We start from the raw sequence: 16,137 nt of genomic DNA, 5'->3' as shown, positions 1-16,137 counted from the left end.
TTAGCAGACTCTGGGCAAAGGCAACTTCTGAGTGGGGAGGTGGGCACTTTACAAATAAAAAATGTTATAGTCAGTCCCTCATCTTTGTCAGTTGTGTTTATTGTTAATTTAAAAAAAACAAACAATATTGTGTTTATTGTTAATTTTCCAAAATTCAGCATACATTAAAGAGTCTCAAGCTAAAAATCAATGTTTGAAATTGAAATAGCTAAGACAGGAGAACAATTTTAGTAAGGAAGCATGTTAAATGTCCCCAATAATCAGCTTAAAGGGGAGAAAGCAGAACATTAATATTTTAAAAATTAAAGCAAAAAAATAAATATTTTACCTGTAAACGTACTGCCCTAAAACTGGCAATGATTAGGCTGCTGGTGCACTGATATCACTGCCTAACATGCTGACCAATATTATTTCATTGTTTCGTTGTACTCCCCCATCTGTCTGTAAATATCCATTGTTTGTCTCTCATCTTCTACTTGGATTGTAAGCATCTTGGGGCAGAGATCATGTTTTTGTTCTGTGTTTGTACAGCACCTAGCAACTGGGGTCCTGATCCATGACTGGAGTGCCTGGGTGCCATGGTAATACAATACTATTGGGAATAGTCAATACATATTGCTAAAGTTGAGGGAAGTTGGACAATTCCCTCGGGATGTCATCTTGCATATCAGGCTGATGGGGTAAATGAAAAACCCATGTAAGTAATTATAAGCATATAATTTAGTTTTTATATATACATACACATTTGTTCCAGAGGGATAGTCGTGTTAGTTTGTATGCAGCAAAAACAACGAGAGTCCTGTAGCACCTTAAAGACGAAGAAATTTCTGCAGGCATAAGCTTCTGACGAAGTGGGTTGAAGCTCACGAAAGCTTATGCTGCAGAAATTTGTTCGTCTTTAAGGTGCTACAGGACTCTTGTTGTTTATACACATTTGTGTATATCATTTAATAACCCTGCATATCAAAATGTATCACTGAACGCCATGGGAACGAACTATAGTTAGTCCCTCTGGCTGTGGTACATAATACATAAGTCTCCTGTGGTCTGTAATTCTTTTGCTCTAGTTTCAGCCTTTGGGTTGGTTTAGCATGCAGGTACTGAGTGATGTTGGAGGCCTAAAATATGCAAGAGGTCAGACTAGATGACCTGGCAGTCCATCTGTAAGCCTTAAACTCTATGACTCTTTCTGAACCGTACACTCTGGTGCAACATTTGGCATCAAAATCATAATCAACAATGAACTAATGGGTAAAATGAACTAAAAAGAATGACCATATGGGTATTATTACTGTATTACTACTATACTTGAACTTCCCTACCCCACACTTCAGCCCTGACCACTCAGTTGTTAGGAATAACAATTAATTTAGGCTGTCCTAGAAGTTTTAAGTATATTTTATGTGTACACGTGTATATAAACATACTTGTAGGGTTTCCTGAAGAGAAATCGCTTTCCGTGTATGATGTTTTTGTGATGAGGATTTCTGTTCAGAAGGAATCTAAATTGATAAAACTGTATTCATTTTATATATATCATTAGACTCAAATGAGAAGTGAAAGACCAATGTCAGCAGGGTTCAGTGATCAGCCACTGTTTTTCTCCTCATAATTTACTAGTCAGTTTAATAATTACAACAATACCTAGATAATCTGTAGCTTCAGTGTCTTGGAATGAGAGGAAAAGTTAATAGCAGAATTGTGAGCAGATTTTTATTTAAAGAGATGTCCATATAAATTGCAATGAGACTATTTGAAACCAATATCTAAACTGAACTAGAACTGGTTTAAAGCAAAATTAATTTATATCACCCAAATCCGGAAAAGCATAATTTCAAGCCTTGATCTTATTAGACTACTTAATGTAATCTCATTAGGCTGTGTGCTTCTATATATCAAAGTGTTTTACACATTCTAAATATATTTTAAAGCGCTCCAATAAGATTGGTATTGAAGTGTTTAACAATGTCAAAACCTACTTTTGCAGAGCCAGATCCAGTGCTAGATCTATAATTAATAAGATAGTAGTGCAACATAGCCCCGTGTGGAGGAGTGTGCGCTATTATTTAGGGGGACCCACTTTTAAGTAACAAATCAATAGTCTCCGGAAGCCTAAGGAAAAAACAGTTACTAGCCTTCCATAAGTGTTCTTCGAGATGTGTTGCTCATGTCCATTCAAATGTGTGCTTGCCCCAAGCATCACCGCCGGAAAGTTTTTCCTCCAGTGGTATCCATTGGGTCATGATCAACACATCTTGAAGAACAAAAATTACAGAAGGTTTAATTTGAAGGCTTGCCCATGTCCATTCCAATGTAGGTGACTCCGAAGAAGATGCGCAGGTGGAGGGTTCGGAATTTATTTGCATGCTGATTGTAATACCGTTTGGCCAAACCCTGCATCATCTCTAGCCTGTTGGGTGATGGTGTAGTGAGATGCAAAAGAGTGGACTATCACATTGCCGCTGTACAGATGTCCTAGATTGGAACTTGTGCCACAAATGTTGCTGAAGATGCTTGGGCCCTTGTGGTATGCGCTATCAGGGAAGGAGGGACAGGGTCCTTTGACGGATTGTAGCATGTGCAGATACAGGAAGTAATACATGATTTTCTCTGGGCTGAGACTAGAAGACCTTTCATTCTGTTTCGAATGGCCATGAATAGTTGAGTAGATTTCCGAAAAGACGTTTGTAGAAAGCGAATACAAGTCTGACTTCCAGCGAGTGGAGCCTCTGTTGACATGTGGTTTCGGATAGAAGACCAGTAGGAAGATATCCTGGTTATGATGGAAATGTGAAACCACCTTTGTAAGATAGGCATTTGGATCTTGTCCCTAAAGAATATCGTGTCAGGTGGTTCTGAAGTGCGGGCCCATATTTCCGAGTCCCTGTTGATTGCATTGGTGAGACACCCTTCTGTATAAACCAGATAGAGAACCTTTTCCACTTTGCCAGGTAAGGGGCTCTAGTGGACTGTTTTTTGCTTCCTAGAAGTATCTCCTGAACCAGCCCCAAAGCATGTTAGCACTGTGGGCTTCAGCCATGGAGCTTCCAGGCCATGAGGTGAAGGGACTTGAAGCTCAGGTGACACAGGCAGTCTTGGTACTGGGAGATCAGGTCTGGAAACAGAGGTAAATGGATTAGCATTGCCACTGAGAGGTCTAGGAGCATGGTGAACCAGTGGTGGCAGAACCAGGCCAGGGCTATCAGAATGACTCGTGTTTTGTCCCTTCTGATGCTCAGCAGGACCTTCTGTATAAGAGGAATGGAGGAAACACATAGAAGAGATTACCCATCCAAGGGAGAGGGAAGGCCTCTGTGAAAAACCCAGGGCTATGACCCAGGAAGGAGCACAACTGGAGACACTGTCTGTTCACTTCATTGCAAATAGACCTATCCAGGGAGTACCCCACTTTTGGAAAAAGGTTTTCACGACATCTGCACAGATGGACCCCTTGCGGTGGTTGGACAAGAATCTGCTGAGGTGATCCAGTAGCTGGTTCTATGATCCCGGCAGATAGGAGGCCTCAAGGTGTATTGAGTGGGCTATGCAGAATTCCCACAGGCGAAGTACTTCCTGACACAGGTGAGAGGAGCGTGCTCCTTCCTGCCTGTTGATATAAAACATTGCTGTTGCGTTGTCCATGAGAACTGACATGCACTTGCCTGTCACATGGGATTGGAATGCTAGGTAGGCCAGGCGAACCGCCCTGAGCTCCCTGATGTTGATGTGTAGCAAGAGCTCTTCCAGAGACCAGAGGTCCTGAGTTCTGAGGGATCCCAACTGAGCCCCCAGCCTATCACTGAAGCATCTGTGATGAGAGAGACAGATGGTTGGGGTCTTGAGAATGGGATCCCTGCACAAACTGCCAGTGGCTCCAGCCATCAATGGAGGGAGGCAATCACTGATGGGGGAACTGTGATGACTGTGTCTAAGTGGTGTCAGCTCAGAGAGTATACAGACAGTAGTCACACCTGGAGAGACCGAACTCTCAAATTCTGCACCACATAGGTGCATGATGCCAAGTGGCCCAGGAGCTTCAAACAGTTTCTTCCTGTGGTGATGGGATGATTTCTTAGGGTCTCTATAAGCATCCCTATCACTTGGAACCATGCTTCTCAGAGGAAGGCTCTGGCTTGTATGGAGTCAGGGATCACCCTGATGAACTCTATCCTTTGAGCTGGGGAGAGAGTAGACTTCTGTTAAATTATTAGGAGACCTAAGTCCTGGAAGACTGACTGCATTAACTTTATGTTGTCTCCTTAAGAAAGCGGTGACAACTGACATGCAGTTCATAAACACCCAAGGGGCTGCTGACAGGCCGAACATGAGCACCGCAAATTTGTAGTGCACTTCGTTCACTATGAACCTGAGGAAACTTCTGTGTCCCTGAAAGACTGAAGTAAATGAAGAGGGATGGGGAGTGGGGGTGGAAGGTGGGGGAACAAATGAACTGAAGGATGTATCCCAATGCAATCATGTGTAGCACCCAGCAGCCTGAGGTACTACGGGCCCAGGCCTGATAGAAATTAGATAAACGGTCCACAAAAACTGGGGAAGTTGGACCCAAGTCCTGTCCTGGTATGTCATTCCCCAAACGTCCCATCAAAAGGCCTGCGTATACCTCACAAAGTGACAGGGTGGGCAGGCACGGTCACAGACCAGGATTGGGATAAAGATCTTTTTCTAAAGTCTCTGATCCTCCTCCTATTATAGTCTTGCCGAGCCGGTGGTGGGAAAAAATGAGTAGCCAGTTGAGGCTTAAAATGTTTCTGCGATGGTGCTGGTATATAAAGCCCTAAGGACTTCAGGGTGGCCCTTGAATCCTTTAGGCTGTGTAGCTCAGAGTCTGTCTGCTCAGAAAAGAGTAAGGTACCCTCAAAAGGGAGGTCCTGCAATGTCTGTTGAACCTCATGTGGGTGGCTCGTGGATTGAAGTCAAGAGCTTCTCTGCATTGCCACCACTGAGGATCAGGATCAGGCTGCAGAGTCCACCGCGTCCAAGGCTGCCTATATGGATGCCGTTGCCATGGATTTGCCTTCCTCCATGAGAGCTGCAAATTCTCGTTTGGACTCCTGTGGTAAAAGCTCCTTAAATTCTGACGTGACACCCCAGGCGTTAAAACTGTACTGCTCAGGAGCACTTGCTGATTTGCAATCCTGAGCTGGAAGGCCACCTGTGAAATAGGTCTTTCTACCAAACAGGTCTAATTTTTTGGCATCCTTGTCCTTGGGGGTTGGCCCTTGCTGACCCTGTCATTCCTGCTTATTGGCTGCAGACATGACCAGAGTCCGGTGGTAGGTACGTATAAAGAAATTCATACCCTTTAGGCGCGACAAAGTATTTCTTTTTCATTTTCTTTGCGTTGGCCATAATACCTTGATGGGGTCCAAAATAGCATCATTTAAAGGCAATGTCACTCTTAAAGGTCCCATTGCTGCTAGAATGTCCATGAGAGCATGGGAGGACTCCCTGATCTCCTCTACCTGGATCCCCAGGTTTTGAGTTACTTTTTTGAGAAAATCTTGATGGGCTTGTAATCTTCCTGGGAGGGTGCTATGTCTCCCCCCATGACTGCCTCATCCAGAGACAAAGAGGATGATGCCTGTACAGGCAGAGGGCACTGCTCTTGGCAGCTGACGGGTCTCATGATGCTGTGTCTTGATAGTCTCCATCAGCCTTGGTACCACAGCCTGGATCCTGCTCCAAGAGTGGTGAAGGTACTCCGGACTTAACACCGCCGAGTATGACCTGCTGGAATGTGACCCTGGCATTGATGACAGACGGTGCCAAGGCTCCCGAGAAGCAGAAGGAGTGTCTTTTCTCGATGCTGGAGATGAGGAAAAGAGATAACTAGATATAACAAGAGTCAGAAAATCCACTGAAAAAGTACATGCGAAAGCAAGGATGAGGCAGTTCCAGTGACCGTCATGGGTGGTAAGAAGGAACTGAGGAGGTGATGGAACCCTTTATACTGGCACTGTGAGCATGTGATTCCAGGGGGCAGCAGAGCCAACCTAATGAATATCACTGAAGGAAAAAAAATACCAGCAGCGGTGCTTGGGGTGAGCACACACCTACAATGGAATGGACATGAGCAAGTACTCAAAGAAGAATTACAACTTCATTACTTAGGCTAGTTGAATTAGGCACAGGGGACCTAATTTTCAGGAGTGCTGAGCACCCATATCTCCAGATAAAGTAAATGTGGACTATGGATGCTTATCACTTCTGAAAGTCAGGCCTAGTGCCATGCACAGGGGAAATACTGCCAGAAACATCACTCACAGTATGAATGCCTGCCAATCCATAGAGAATTATATATGCTCAGTGACGGCAAGCAAGGGAATAGGAAAGACCTACTAAGGAAAAATAAAGGAAAAACTGGGCATCATAATAAAGGGAAGGTTCTGTCTGCACTTTTAGCCCCACTGGCAAAAGAAATAGAGAAAAGTCAAGCTGTTCAGAAACTGACGAAGCTATTGCCAATTTTTAAAATATTTTTAACGACTACAACAGACCTTAAGAGAGAGAGCTGTTTTGATCATATTGGAAACAGCTTCAATACTCCAACATTAATGTATGCACATATATATTAATGAAGCAGACAAGTTAATCCCCCAATGTCTATATCTGTGAGGCATCTAAGCTCTTATTTCCTTCACTATCAGTCTTGTGTAAGTAACATACTGTGGCAACATATGAATAGTTCATAGCTCTAGCAATAAATGAATGAATGAACAGTGACTAAACCCTGGGCAGCAATTAAGGGCTCTGTTTCTTTACTGATCAGCTATTGCATACTCACAGCAAACAAGTGTGTTTTTGACATGCACACTTGTTTGCAAGTAAGTTAAATAAGGGAGCTATTTCTGTCAAGAACGTTTGTGATTTTTTTTCCCTACAAGACTTTTTTCTTGTTATGTGTGTTGGGTTTTATTCTGATGGAATCATTCATGACAAGCCAAAGAAACAGAGGAGTTGGTGGTCGGGGTTAAGGTAAAGAATGGTAAAGGTGGTAGGGGTTAAAGCAAAAACATAAGGGGACTGCAGTTGTTTCCTGTTAACTTGGTGAGCTTCAGTTTGACCTTTCTTTGAAAAATGCAATGAAAAGCTAATGTTGAGTACAGATAGGTGACTTTAGTATGCAACTAAGCACCTCTTTCAAACTTTGGCAGACTAAAAGAGTTTAACAGCAAACAGGTGATTGTCAATGTCATCATCTGGTACCTGATTTTTTATGTTTGGGAATGGGGAAGGAGAAAATAGGTCGACTTTATTGTTTGTCTTTACAGTTTGAAACCCCCCCCCACACACACACACACATATTATTGTACACACAGTATGCTCGTACATATTCCAAGATTAATTTTATTCTGGTTCACATCAATACAATTAAATTCCAACTGCAGAATCTTTATTAGTGATGACAAAGTCAAAAGGAACAGCAGCTGGATTTTCAGAGCTCAGGTTGAATTTTCACCGTTTGCAATAAGGAAACATATCCTTTTCTTGTAAAAAGAACCTGCTATCTCTAGGTGTCTGTTAGAACCCTACATGAAATCCCAGAAAGTCATTTCTTCAGACTCACTTTTCACATGGTAAAAGGTTAAATCTATTTTCCCTCAACCCCTAAAATATATGATCCCATATTCTCACCATTCCTTATTCAAAGCATGACAAAACTGAACTCTAAAAAAACTAGCTTAAGAAAATAACACAAAACCAGACTGAAGAGGAAAGCCAACTTCTGCACCACCTGAATATGGTTATAGTATATTAAATTAAAATAAGAATTAGAATAATACCTTATAGTCTTTGCAGAAAGTTAAGGAAGGCAGAAACAGAAGAACTAATAGTTCTGTGATCAGCAGACTTTTCCTCCTATGCTGTACTTCTCAGAAACAACAGAATAGTTTTTTCTTATTCTCCCTGTTAATCAAAGAACAATCAATTTGGATAATTAGTCAGAGGGACTAAGAAGCCACTCTTATACAAAGCAAACAATTTGACCCTTTATTCCACAAGGTAGTATAACAGTCCTTTGTGAGCTCTATAATTTTAAAACTGGAATTTGTAGAAAATAAATGAATATATATTGTAACTAATGTTTTACACTTTTTAAAAATTATTTTTACTTCAAGTAAGGTATGTTCTGGCAAAATATTATCACCATCTGTAATTCAGATTAGCTCTTCCCCGTCAAGCACTAATTTCTAAATCTGTAGCATGTGTGCACCCTTCCCCCCACCACAACTATCACTTCATTATCTATGCACATGATGCTGTTCTTCTCTAATGCCTCACAATGCTGTTAGAACAAATCTGACTTACACTACCTTAGTTTAATTCTAGAATTTAACTAGAGAGAAAAGAGATGCAAAAATGGAGAAGTACATTGTTACTCTAGGTACATTGTCACCTCGACAGGTTAAATCCAGCCTCTCTCTCAATTGAGGCCCCAAATTTTGTTTTTGGAGGATTATTTTTGGAGGGAAGTGGTTAAGAGTTTTTATAAAACTCAACATAAATGTTTCCCAGAAATTTAAAAAAAAAAAATGGAAACTTTATTTTAAAGACTATTTCATTTTCCTGTTGGTATTTGAACCCAAAAACTCCAATCACCTGCTAAACAGAGAGTGAAATGGATTATAAACTGACCATAAGCAACCATGAAAAGTAGCATCTATTTTCATCATCAGAGACAAATGTAAATTGAGAAGGTAAAATGAATAAATGGTGAAAAGCAAATTATATTTTAAAAGTTAGTAACACAGGGAAGTAAGTCTGATTTTTAAAACATATCTCAGTTCCCTCTAACTGGGGTGGGGAGAAAGAAGTCTGGATTTGATTGGACTGGCAGGGGAATGGCAACACCTGGAGACACAAGGTGTGACACCAAAGGCCACCCAGGTGTCAGCATGATGGTTTAGCCTGGATTGGCTGCACTAAACCTCTGTGAGTGCTGTGACCCTGCATACCAGAATGCAATGCCACTCACTCAAATTTAGAGAGGGTTGGTGTAGAGACTTCTGGGCCAGAGGGGTCAGGCTGCTGAGGGGCAGTGGGGGGGGTGTGTGTGTGTGTGTGTGTGTGTGTGTGCCTGAGAAGCAAATATTTGCCATATCCCCCCCCCCCCCCCCCCCAAACACACTAACTAGTGCTCCTCAGCCCCTGCCTGGAGACCTGAAAAAATCTATTTTCATTATCCCAGTCAAATGTAAATTAAGAAAGTAAAATGGTCTGGAGCCTTTCCTATCTGCCGCTCAACCCAAACCACTTGTGGATGCTGAGGCAGGGAGTGGGAGAGGTTTCACACTTCCCCTTGTCAACATTTGGCCAGGCTGTGGGAGGGGAAGGGAGTTGATTAGCTCTCAGATGTGTGGGCTTCACCACCTTTCTGTGCATACAGTAACTGCCATCCTTCCATTGCTGCCCTTTAGTGAATTTATATTTTGCACTGCATTTCCAAGATGCTGGGGATCTGACCAGATCACCAATTTTTAGGATCAGGAAAGAACTTTTCCTTCAGGGTAAGGATGTTGGGTAGGCTTTTCCACCTTCTTCGGAGCACCTCGGAGGCCTAGTTTTAGGTTAATAAGGAGTTACAAGTGTAAGAAGTGGAGTCCCCAATTTGCTTATGACATGTTGCCAATATGCATTGCAGGTGAGAGGCCCCAGTTCCCAGAGGTAAACACAAGTAGGGACTCAAGAGATTGTTAGTGGACCCTAACAGCCTGTAGGGAATAGAAGAGACCAAGTCTCCAACTGAGGTCCCTCTCAGGTATACCTTCATTTATCCCTCACAGGAATATTCAAAATAGCTATTGGGAGATATTATTATGACCTAATAAATATGTAATATTTTCTTTCTACAGTCTGAATTCTTCCATGAGAGAATATTTTTTTAATTAAAAAAATAGGAAAAACACACAAAACTACATTAACGTGGCATTAAAGGCTATGCTTAAATCTGTAAATTAAGAAAATTAATACTCTTTTCTGTAGGCCACATTGAACAAAGCTTTACTGATTTACCTATCATCCTTTAGAGACCAACTGATGTATTGTATTGAAATCTTGATCTGAATGGGAAGTGCTCAAAGAAATAATCGACAGCTGAAGTCTGTGGGGGCCATGTTGTTATAACTTGGATTATTCTACAACCTTCCTTTACCCCACTGACTCAGGGAACTGAACCTCTATAATTAATTTAGCCAATTGCCTTTATGGGTTAACTAGTCCCTTTTCAAATCTTTGAGGGTTTAGGAACATTTCTCTCTTCTCCTGAACTAACCTATTTTCCTCCCACAACTCTTCATGTAAGGTGGGGACCTAAACAGACTGCCTATTGGAATTTTTTAATAGAACCTGAATAAACTTTGAGGTAAGCTAAGTTCATACTGAGATTCAGTATCCAATTCAGAGAGCTGGATCCTTTCAGCATTAATTCCCAAGCGCTTAAGTCAAGTGCTAGTGTTTTTTCCCCTTCAAATCCTCAGTGCAAATCTGGTAATCCGCAAAATAGGTGCTATGTATTAGGATATAGTATATAATGTAAGTTCATATAAGTATTTAAGCCTGTGTATCTGCCTGAGGTGGGATTCTGGGCCTCTGAGCCTGCCTGAAAGTTAAAGTCTTTGAGCTACACATTAGCAAAGAACAAAGACATAGCGTGTTCCTCTTGCCTGTCTGCAATTAGATGGGTTTTTCTTTATTATTGTGAAAAAATAAGGGATGCAGTTAAAATGTTTCAAGGAATACTGAAGGTGTGATACATGAATGCACAAATGAGAGACAGCTCTGATTCCTTTTCAAGACAGATGCCAGAGGAAAGCCAAAGCAAGCGGCTGGGAAAGTGAGGGAGGTGAAGGGAGACGTTAAAAAGAAACGAACATAGGGCCATAAATTGACCATGGCTAACATGTGACACCACTCCCTGCTCCTCCCATGGAGTACAAAAGGGGTTGTACAAAAGGGGTTGTCTGGGTTGTCCCCAGACTCCTCCCTGCCCCCAAAAATGGAACATGACCACATATTGGAAAGGGTGGTACTGGGGGAGGTGGTGGCCTACACCTATAATTAAGGCTATCAAGAAGAAGGAGGGAGAGAGGGTTTCTTCAGCATACGGAACCGTGATCAGGAAAAGAGGGAGTTCTATGGACGTATAGAACTAGGATTGGGCGGGAGGAGGGGGAAGGAAACTATCATCATATAGAGAAATACGCCCGACTGATGTGAAGGACTTGGAGATATGGTTATGGTTTTAAGCTTGTCAGTGTAACCCTCAATAAACCCTTTGTGGAGTGCCTACAGATTGGACTCTGAACTGTTGCTTTCCGGCGAACTGTGTCTGGGAACTGAGAGGTGACAGGGTGGGGGAGCCCTAATACTATGTTTCCTACTTTTATGGTGGGTGGCATTTCTTGATTTTTTTTTGCACCTTCTTGATGGACCTGACTGAAAGCCTTTCCCCTACCATGGCTACTCAGATGGCCTGAAGAAAAAATCCAGGAGTTTGTTTCTAGTCATAAAAGTAAGAGCAACAATATGGAGGTAATTAATGACTTTAGCATACTGAGAATTCAGCTAGAAGTTAGGAAAAATTAGAAAATTAGGAAAAACTGTGTTAAACAACACAAAAAAATGATAGCTCCAACTATCATTTTCCTTCTCTGCAAATTCTGAGTTAACTGGTGCGAATCTGTAGTGGAGCAAGGCTCTTCTGTATGTCCTGTGTCATAGGTATCAGTTTAAACCATGTCTAAATCCTCACAAAGACACAACACCTTACAGCACACTGTCTTAGGCAGGTATCTCATTTTGAGGGACATCACTCATTTCAGTTCAGAAGTTATCTACATTCCACACAAATTTAGTGTCCCCTCTCTTTTACTGTTGACAGTTATTTTCATGAGTAATAAAGTAACATGAAAATAGAGGTTATACAAAGAATCACTTGCACACTTCATTTTAAGTTTCCTTTGTGTCTCTCTCATTTTAGTTCTTTGTCACACATTGCAGTCCATATTTGGGCCTTGGCAAGTTGAAAAGTATGCTCGGATGTGGAGGGGCTGATGGACAGATGAGAAAGACTAGCGTCTTTCATTACATGAGTACACAACACCAGGAAAAGAAACGTGCTATTTGGCAAATAATACATTACAATACTAAGCAACTTCATTTTTTCTACAGTTGCACATGGATTTATGTAGCATTATTACATGTGCTCAAAATAAAAAATCTTTAAACCATTAAAACCGTGACATAATTAAACACGAGAAAATAAATTGTACTGTGTACTATTGGTTTATACTTAAATAATGGTTTTTTACCATAATCTGAGAGATATTTCTGTACATGTGTTTTATGATTACTGAACAAAAGTCCTTATTATAACACCTACACATAAGGAAGATTTTAAATTATTGTGGAAACCCTGATAGAATAATGTCAGGTTGACCTAGGCTCCTCCCCATATTAACATTTGATTAAAATATGATTTTACAACCCCCACAAGCAATATACTATAAATGTGATGATTTTTAAGCATTCCACTGAAAGCGATTCCATAGTACTGAGCTAGTTAATGAAAGCCAGGAAGTGAAACAAATGCAAATGACAAATGCATCAGTATTAACGGCAGAAAGCAAAACAGATTTTTAAAGTTTTTATCTTTAATAATCTGAAGCAATAATAGGTAAGGAATTTTGTTTCAAAATACACACACTGTGAATTTTAACCAGTTTTCCTTTAACTCTGTCTGAATTTTCTGAAATTTTGTACAGCCATAATCACAACCTTAACATTCACAGATGATATTTTATTCATATAATTATATACTCATTTCAATTTTACAACAGTGCACTTAAACACAACTGTAAATGTAAAAATTCAAAGAAAGAATTCTCTGCTGCATGTTTTCTCTCGGGTCCCTCTCCACCCACTCTTTTCAACCATACCCAGGAGTACTGTTTAAAAAAGAAACTTGCACCTGATGTGCCACATTAAGCTTGAAAGTACTAGATTCACATCTACAAAAAATTAAAAAGCAATGGGAGTTTTTGTGGACAGTTTATCTATGGTTATTAATATCATCAGTTCTGTTATGTCCCAGAGAAAACATCTTATTAGTTCTACAATTAAATGATTCAGCAACCATCCACACTATCTTTGCCTTTTAACAGTTGCAATCAGTAGCAGATCTAGGTGTAATCAACAGCAGCAGGGGGTTTTAGGAAGCAAAACAAAACAAAAACAGTGGGGATCTTTACTAGTATACAGTAATTGATACAAGGAGACATTTTATTCTAAGTTAGCCCATGATATAAGGAAGTTTACACAAGTGTTGCTTTCTATCATCTACAATTAGCATTTCAATTAATCAGCAGCAATGCAATAAGCTATTTTAAAACAATCTGATATTTTTTAATCTTTTATGGAATTCTCTTCCTCTCCCCAGCTCCAAAGGATCTTCTGACAGAGCACTTAACGCCTCCATTTACTTTTCCTGTTACAAGGCCAATGTAGGTGTAACCATCAATTCAGCTGAGAACTGGACAATTCAAAGAATCCCCAGATGTCACCCCTTAAACTGGTGAGTGGCCTGCTGGTATGAAATATTCCCTCCCCTGTAGGGGCTGCACATCACTTTCAGCCCCTGCTATGCACGGTAGCAAAACTATGTCTCCCAAACTGACCAAGGAATACCTTATTTATTTATTTATTTATTTATAGATTTATGCTCTTATCTAAATTTTTGTGCTGTCATAATCTCTTTCCACTAACATCATCCTAGATGTAGGAAAGTGATGCATTTATGCTATTCAAGAGAAATTGATAGGTGGCACAGTAATTAAGGTACCCTTTTGCTTTTGAGATCTGAGTTCAATTCCTGCCTGAGACATGTATGTTAAATGAGTTCTCTACTCTTCAGATGTTATGGATATTACTGTCACCCTCCATTGCACTGAAAACTACTGACAGGAAAAAATTAAGTCATAATAAATAGAAACAGTTTAGTTTGCTACTGCTTAATGGTAACTAGGTCCCACCCTAGAGGTAACCTGACAAAGTGAGAATAATGAAAATACAACACAGTCACAAGATAGCTATTGACAACATAGTGGTTCCTTGATGGTTCCAAATCATCTTATTTTTTAAGAAATAATAAGATCAGCTAATCCTGACTGTTGTATAAATTAGCCTTTTTTGGTTGTCCTACTTCTTGTAAGTATCACTGCAAAAGTGTTTCTTATGAAGCAGTGTTTGCCCTCATTTATAACTGAAAAGATACCACGCTCATGATATCTCAATCATGTGTGGAGTCTCAATTCATACCCAGCAGGCTGCTGATCACAGATGCACCAGAGAGTGTCCCCCACTCTCTTCCCCAACAAGGAAGGCAAACTTCCAAAAGGAAAGGTATACCCCTAAGAGGGAAAGACAACTGAGCATTTAAGCAAGAGCACTGTCGTTGTATAAATCTAACTGCACAACCGCAAGAAATATGGGGCCAGGCTTCCAATTTTCTCCTGCTGGAAGATAAAAGGCATTTCCACAGAGAAAGGGGAACTATTTTACCCAACACCAAAGAGCAAGAAACAGAAGAAAAAGGGAGGAGTCAGACTCATTAAGTTCTTCATCTCTACCAGACTATCCGAGGAAAAATCAGCTGCCTAGAAGAATTTATAGTGATGGATTTAGGATTCCCAGAATAAGATTTATAGTTCTTTTTAATGTACAACAAACTCATTTAATCTATGGAACATCCAAGATTTCACAAGAGATGGAGACTAACTACCATAATTAGCCGATTCCTTCTAAAATGTATGGTCAGCTTCTGAATTTGCCTCTTAGATGCATCCCCCAACAAAATTGAGGATTTTAAAAATTAATTTATTACCTCTCTTACCCCAAAGGGACCTTGTCTCATAGGAAATTCAGTTGAGCTGGTCATTGTCAAGTTGGTGAAAGGATGGGGCTTTACAGGCAAATAGCATTCAAATACATATTGCACATATTGCCAGTTTGCTTGAACATTTTGGGTTCTCAAAGGATACATTTTTACCACAACTTGTATGACCTTTGGGACCTTCAGCACATGGTAGAAGCAAGGCAAGCTGGTTGGCACTTCATCTATCCATTCTAGACCAAACTTCCTGTTTACTGGCATTCATGTGACCATTCAGTGCCAGATTTGCTAGCACTCAGAAACTCTCAGATTCTCTTCGGTGCCAGAAAAAACAGATTCCATCATGACCTTGACCAATCTAGGGGTAGACAGACAATTACTGGTGAGGTTTACATCCGAAGACATGGATGTGAGATCCTGGGATTCACCTATTGCAATTACTTAACAAGCACAGTGGTCCCACCTTTCCTCCTGACCACCACAATGAGGTCAAAGGAAGAGTCAGGAATGGCAATACGGGAGGCTGTCTTTTAGAATGACAATGGAGTATGCCTCTACAAATGTATGGCATCAGTCACCTGAACTCTTGCTATATACTCTGACAAGTCAGGTATCTACATTTCAGTGTTTATTATGCAACAGCTGGGCATTTCAAGAGATTGCCTCTAAACTGGTGCGAATTTGGACCACCACAGTATTATCACTTCAAAGTTTTTCCAGATTGTGGGATGAGTTAAGATTAAAAGGTTTTGTCTTGGTCTGAGAATCAACAACTAGACATCCAAATTCTCCTCAAGTTATGCAACTGATATGAGCCTTTGTACTGCCTGTCTAGGCTATAGCATATACTACTGAGCTCATCACATTCCAAGCATTGTATATATATTATCCAAGTATAGCTGACTCATTTTCAGAAGGACAGATTTTGCTCTGAGTACAGGGACATGTGAGATATTTTAATACACTTACTTCAGTATAGGGAGCCCACAAAGCTGAACAACTAAAGTGAGGTCCCCTTATGTGTCTTATGGTTTACTATAACAAAGGGAATCAGGGATTCTCATTTTTCATCTCCAGCTCACAAATTGGCCATCTTTCTCTAACAGACATTCGATTTACAAATGATCCATTCATGAACTTCAACATCAGAAAAATGAAGGAAGGGATGGAGGAAGAACCACACATTTCCCAGGACAGAGATGACCCTAACATCCTATATATCATGA

General features: G+C 40.6%; 1 protein-coding gene across 1 annotated transcript in view; it reads right to left on the bottom strand.

Moving 5' to 3' along the window:
* Positions 1-16,137, bottom strand: part of TBC1D5 (TBC1 domain family member 5) — a 450,092-nt gene that overhangs the window by 302,297 nt on the left and 131,658 nt on the right. Inside the window, exon 3 of the mRNA XM_067561949.1 lies at positions 7,806-7,929. The gene's annotated coding sequence lies outside the window, so the exon portion shown is untranslated. The remainder of the gene's footprint in view (positions 1-7,805; positions 7,930-16,137) is intronic.

The sequence above is a fragment of the Emydura macquarii genome, unplaced genomic scaffold, assembly GCF_026122565.2.
Source record: "Emydura macquarii macquarii isolate MOO-44397 ecotype Brisbane River unplaced genomic scaffold, CSIRO-AGI_Emac_v2 contig_2422, whole genome shotgun sequence".
Classification (NCBI taxonomy): domain Eukaryota; kingdom Metazoa; phylum Chordata; order Testudines; family Chelidae; genus Emydura; species Emydura macquarii.
The sequence above is the reverse complement of the archived record's forward strand: the minus strand, read 5'-3'. Positions and strand labels throughout refer to the sequence as shown.